The 5,459-nt window shown below is 42.6% G+C and overlaps 1 pseudogene; it reads right to left on the reverse strand.

Annotated features, from left to right (window-relative positions):
- Positions 1-262: 262 nt before the first annotated feature.
- Positions 263-1,257, reverse strand: LOC138815689 (mRNA decay activator protein ZFP36L1-like; annotated as a pseudogene).
- Positions 1,258-5,459: the final 4,202 nt, after the last annotated feature.

Genomic DNA, 5,459 nt, shown 5'->3' on the forward strand with positions numbered 1-5,459 from the left:
CAGTGGATCTACTTGAATTTAAAGGCCTTTTTCCATTTCCAAATCACTCATCTTTTTATTGTTGATGTTCTGTGGTGGTCTTGGTGCTTGAATTCAGGATAGGAGCTATCCTTGAGCTTCATTTAGCATGAAGCTAGTACTGTACCACTTGAAATACAGGTCACTTCCAGGTTTTTTGGTGATTAATTGGATCTAGGATGTGGTGCAGGAGGAAGGGGAGTAGAAGGAATGGATTGGGGGTGTCCCTCCTTACCCTGGTGCTTTAGTCATATGAGATGGAAAGTTTGCTGAAAATGGGCAGGTCTCCTGAATTGTCCAAGATGGGTGAATCTGACCCAGCATGGCTCCTGCTGTACTGCACAGGTAGCCTTGACCCAAGAGAGAATTCTGAGGGGTGGCATGAGAATCAAACATGTGAGAGAACTCAGACATGGATCAGAATAGGAAGGTGGTGGGGTAGACATGAAAGGCAGCCCCATGAAAGAGGTAAAGAACAAATACCTGACTCTAGAAGGTGAAGGGGTTATTGGTGCCATCAGGAAGGTTGGGTGAACCCAGGAGGTCATCGGCAATCAGGATGGGTGTTGGGATGATCGACGTGGGGCTATCTAGCAGCCTCGTGGTGGCAGCAGTCTCATTGGCACTGGAAAATCCAGCAAAGCTAAAGCTATGCTGGAGATAAGGAAGGTCTGCAGAAAGGTCCTGGCCAGGGCTCTGTGTTCCTTGGCTTTGTGGATGAAGTGGCAGCAGGGCTCATAGAGGCAAAGGTTGGTGACATGGAAGGTACTAGATCTTGCACTTGGGATGGCAGGCTAGGCTGTGGAGCTTGTGGATGCTGTGCATGAAGTGACACTTGTCTCTATATTTATAGGTGTTTTCTTCAAATTGGAGGAATAGCTAGTTCTTATAGCGACTGGAATTGACCTTCCCCTTTTGGTCTGCTTCTGATTGGGCAGCAGCTGCTCAGCACCTGTGAGAAAGAGCAGTCTCTGAAGCTGCTGTCCCTAGAGTACAAGACTGGGACTGGCTCACCCTTCAGGTTGCTGATGACCTAGCTCTGGTGGAACTTGGTGCTGGGCAGGGTGTTGGCCAAGTGCCTCCAAGGGAAACACCTCAGCAGCAGGAGAGACCACTGCCTTCCTGTCCAGCAAGCAGCCCCTTCTCTGGGAGCTCTGTCATTGAGCATCTTGGCAACCAAAACTTGCATAAAGCTTCTCTCAAGTTGAAAATGGTGGCAGATATGAGTGGGGTAATCATTGTGGACACTGACAGAGGACAAAGGTGCAGATTTGGTGTCATGAAGGTCCTGATGTGGGGAAGGTGCTTACTCTGCCACTTAGGTCAGGAGTCCCACATGTCTAATCCCAGGGCCCCTCACCTTTCTCACTCTGCCCTCATAGAACTTTAAGTGGATTTTTTTTGTTTTCTTTTTAGATTATAAAATGTCAGTGCATCAAATACAAGGGATTGCTGCATATTAATTGGGTTGCATGTAGTCAGGTTTTTTGTTTGTTTTTCGTAAGTCGTGGGGCTTGAACTCTGGACTTGGGCACTATCCCTGTGCTCTTCAGCTCAAGACGAACATTCTACTGCTTGAGCCATAGCACCACTTCCGGTATTCTAGTGGTTAATTTGAGATAAGTGTCTCACTGACTTTTCTGCTGGGCTGGCTTTGAACTGTGATCCTTAGATCTCAGCCTCCTGAGTAGCTAGAATTACAGGCGTGAGCCACTAGCACCCGGCAAGTAGTCAGTTTTTCATCAGAACAAATACCTGAGAAAAGTATCTTCTGAAGTGAGATTATGTGTGTGGAAGATAGGAAGAAAAATGAGAAAAACTGAAAATGTTGGCAGAGGCTGTAATTTGGGCTTTTGGGGAACAGTGCAAGGATATACATTCAGTGGCACTTTGAAGCAAGGTAGTAAGACCCTCTCAAAAATATTAAATAAAAAAGGGATAGAGGCACAGTTCAAATGTTAGAGCATTGCCTAGTGTGTGTCTGGCCTGGAGTTCACTCCCTAGCCCCAGAGATTTGACTTGGAAGGGGCTAATCTGAGTGTTACATGTAATCAATAGCAGGTTCTCTAGCACTGATCTTTTGATTAAATTGAATTAATGTGTGTGTGTGTGTGTGTGTGTGTGTGTGTGTGTGTGTGTGTGTGTGTGTAGGTGGTATGGTGTAAGAGATAGCAACTGAGTTTCAATCTTCTGAAGGTGAATATCTAGTTTTCCCAGCACCATTTTCAGATCCAATTTTTTCTCTGGTAAAAATGGAACAGTATTGATTCAGTTCACTCTAGAAAGATAGAAGCTAGACAGGGACACAAAAGAAATATTTTGGTCCAGTATTCTGTTTAAATACAGAGCTCAAGCTTTTTGTTTTATCTTTTAGTTTTGTGGCGGGCACTCTGCCCCTTGAGCAACACTTTCACTCCCAGCTTTTTCCTGGTGAGTTGATGAGAAGTGTCTCTTGAGTAAGTAATATTATAGGCCTGAGCTTTGGGTACTGAGCTACAAAAGAAAACAAATTTAAATTTTCTAATAGGTTTATTTTTACAGCATAGTTATGGTATAATACAGGTATATCCATATATCCCATACATATTGTGGATTGTTTTCTTGTGCTTTTGTTTTGTTCCAAGGGCTTGAACTCAGGGTCTAGGTGCTATCCCTGAGCTTTTTTGGTCAAGACTGTTGCTTTACCACACTTTGATCCACACTTTGGATCCACACTTTGTGTTCACACATGGATCAAAGAGAAGGGTTACAAAAATATTTTCTTTTCTTTCTTGCATCTTCCTGAAGGTGTTGGAGAAGAGAAGACCTTTGACAAATGGGGCTATTGGGTATTTGACTTATTGTGAGATGTCTGCTTATCAAATTAAGACATTGTTCAAAGAGCACATTTGAACCAGTCTGTGTTTACATATACAGCATCCAGAAATAATGAAAAACAAAACCAATCAAAAAAGAGAATAATCATTCATTTTCCTGAGTATGAAAACCCAGGAAAATGTTTCTATGCCCTATGAACTTTGACCCCACATGCTATAGCAGGATTATTTTGGTATAGATTTTCTGGCCCCCTTCATCACACATAGCAGGAGGAGTGCAGGAGGAGCAGCTTAACAGGAAAGCAGCTAGGCAGTGTTGAGATGCAATGCAGGCCCCTTATGGACCCTCTTGATCTAGGTTCTGAAGAGGATGCTTCAAGGTAGGGGCAGTGGGAGTCAACCCCAGAATGGTCAAGCTGAAATCCTGAAAGCCTGTGAACAGCTTTCTATGCCCTGGATTGAGTGAGTTTGCTGATTCTTACATTCATATTCTTCGCCCAATAAACAAACATGGCACCTCAAAGCAGAGTCCTGGGCCTGCCCTAGTCCTTGTGAGTGAAAGGTGCTGGAAGCATAGGAAGCACAGTGATCTAGCAGGCAAATCTGGAGGACTGAAAGGCTATGGAAATGGCAGCCCTGGTTACTCAGAACCAACAGATATCCCTTGCAATGGCCCTGAATTCCAGGAGACTTGGCAGTTTCCTCTCAATTCTGTGACAAGTAGGCTAAAGGCAATTCTGTCTGATGCATGGTGACAAGATGCCTAGAATTACCAATTCAGGCCCTAGGAAAGGCTGGAGTTCCAACTCCAATCTCCACTAATCATAAACCAAGGCCAACCAGCTGTATCAATAAAGCCATGTGTCTCCTTGGGTAGTAGTTGGAGCTGGCAACAAGTGTCTCACACCTATAATTCTAGATACTCAAAAGGCTCAGATCTAGGGTTTGCAGAAAAATCTGGACAGAAAAGTCCTGAGACTCATATTTCCAGTTAACTAACAAAAAAACTCAGTGAAACTTTGGCTTAAGAAGTATAGCGCCAAGTGCTATACTTGAGTGAAAAAGCTGAGTGAGAGTGTGAGACTTTTAGTTTAAATCCCAATACTGCTGTTCACACAAGGTGTGTACTTACACACACATGCACATATCTCTGTGCATCACCTCCTTCTGGGATGCAATAATAGATGCTGAGAGTTAGCTCTAGTATCAATATTAACTCATTTCCAGTTTGACGACTGTATTCTACACACAGCAGTAGTGTGAAAGCTTCTCAGAAAATGAGTCCCACCATGCTTACAGTGACTGAGGATGGGCATAGGTGCATCCCTTCTGCTAGCTTTTGAGGGACCTCACTGTGCATCTGTGGACATTGTCTGTTCAGAAAAAAAGCCTCTTCCCACAGTCACCAACAGCCACCAGAATGTGGGGAGAACTGGTCTGAGTAATGATCACAGGATCTTTATTTCATCTTTGTTAGATGTTTTTGCCTCATGTGGAGTCAGGATGTATGGCAAAGATGATTTTAATAGTTTGATGCACAAAGAGATCATTGAACAATTACTGATATTTACCATGTAAGCACAGGGTACCAACAACAACAGTGATTACATATTCTATTGATGATTCTTTGTTTTTGTTGTTGTTGTTCATGGGAATTGAACTTGAGGCCTGGGTACTGTCCCTTGAGATTTTTTTCGCTGAAGGCTGGAGTTCAATCACTTGAGCCACATTTGGCATTTTTGTGGTTATTTGGAGATAATAGTCACTTGGAAGCCTGGAGCTGGATGTTCACCCCTGTAACCTTAATTACTTAGAAGTCTGAGATCTGAGTGTCAAGATTCAAACCACCTGGGCCAGAAAGTCCATGAGAGTCTTACCTCAAGTTACCATCCCCCAAAAGTCAACTGGGATCATCATGTCTCAGCTTCCTGACTATCTTGGATTGCAAGTGTGAGCTATCAGCAGTTTATTTGTAACAAATAAGCAAATAATAAAATAAATAATAATTGTAAAATAAATAATAAATACTATCTCTTTAAATAGTTTTAAAGAGATTTTCATTTTATTTCATGTGGACAATGCATGTTGATCAGTGTTACCCTTTCCATTATTGTCTACCCTCCTTTTGTTTGAACACAGAGTCTCTGTATATTCCATGTGATCTTCTTGTTTCAGTTTCTTGAGTGTTGAGATTATAGGCATGCACCACAATGCTTAGCTTTGTAAGTCTTATTCTCAAACCAAAACAGAATGCCAAGCAATATTTTCCTAGTTTCTGCTGCACTACATTACAAATATGCATTAAGAATGTCAGACTTTTCACACCCTGAAAATGTGGTACACTGACATCACACTGCATACAATATGCATGGTACATGGGGAAGTTAGCCAAGTGGTCTAGGCTAACCTGACACTGAGTCCCATGTAAACCAGGTGTATTCTGATGCTGCTGGGTGAAATATTCAGTAGATGTCTGTTAAATCTGGTTGATCTATGCAGTTGTTCAGATCTGCGGTTTCTCTATTGAGTTTTTGCCGAGTTGATCTATCTAGTGGAATGAGTGGTGTGTTAAAGTCCCCAACAATTAATGTCTTTAGATCTATGTGGGATTTGAGTTAAAGTAGT

Source organism: Dipodomys merriami, unplaced genomic scaffold (genome assembly GCF_024711535.1).
Source record: "Dipodomys merriami isolate MVZ:Mamm:240054 unplaced genomic scaffold, mDipMer1.0.p SCAF_66, whole genome shotgun sequence".
Lineage (NCBI taxonomy): Eukaryota > Metazoa > Chordata > Mammalia > Rodentia > Heteromyidae > Dipodomys > Dipodomys merriami.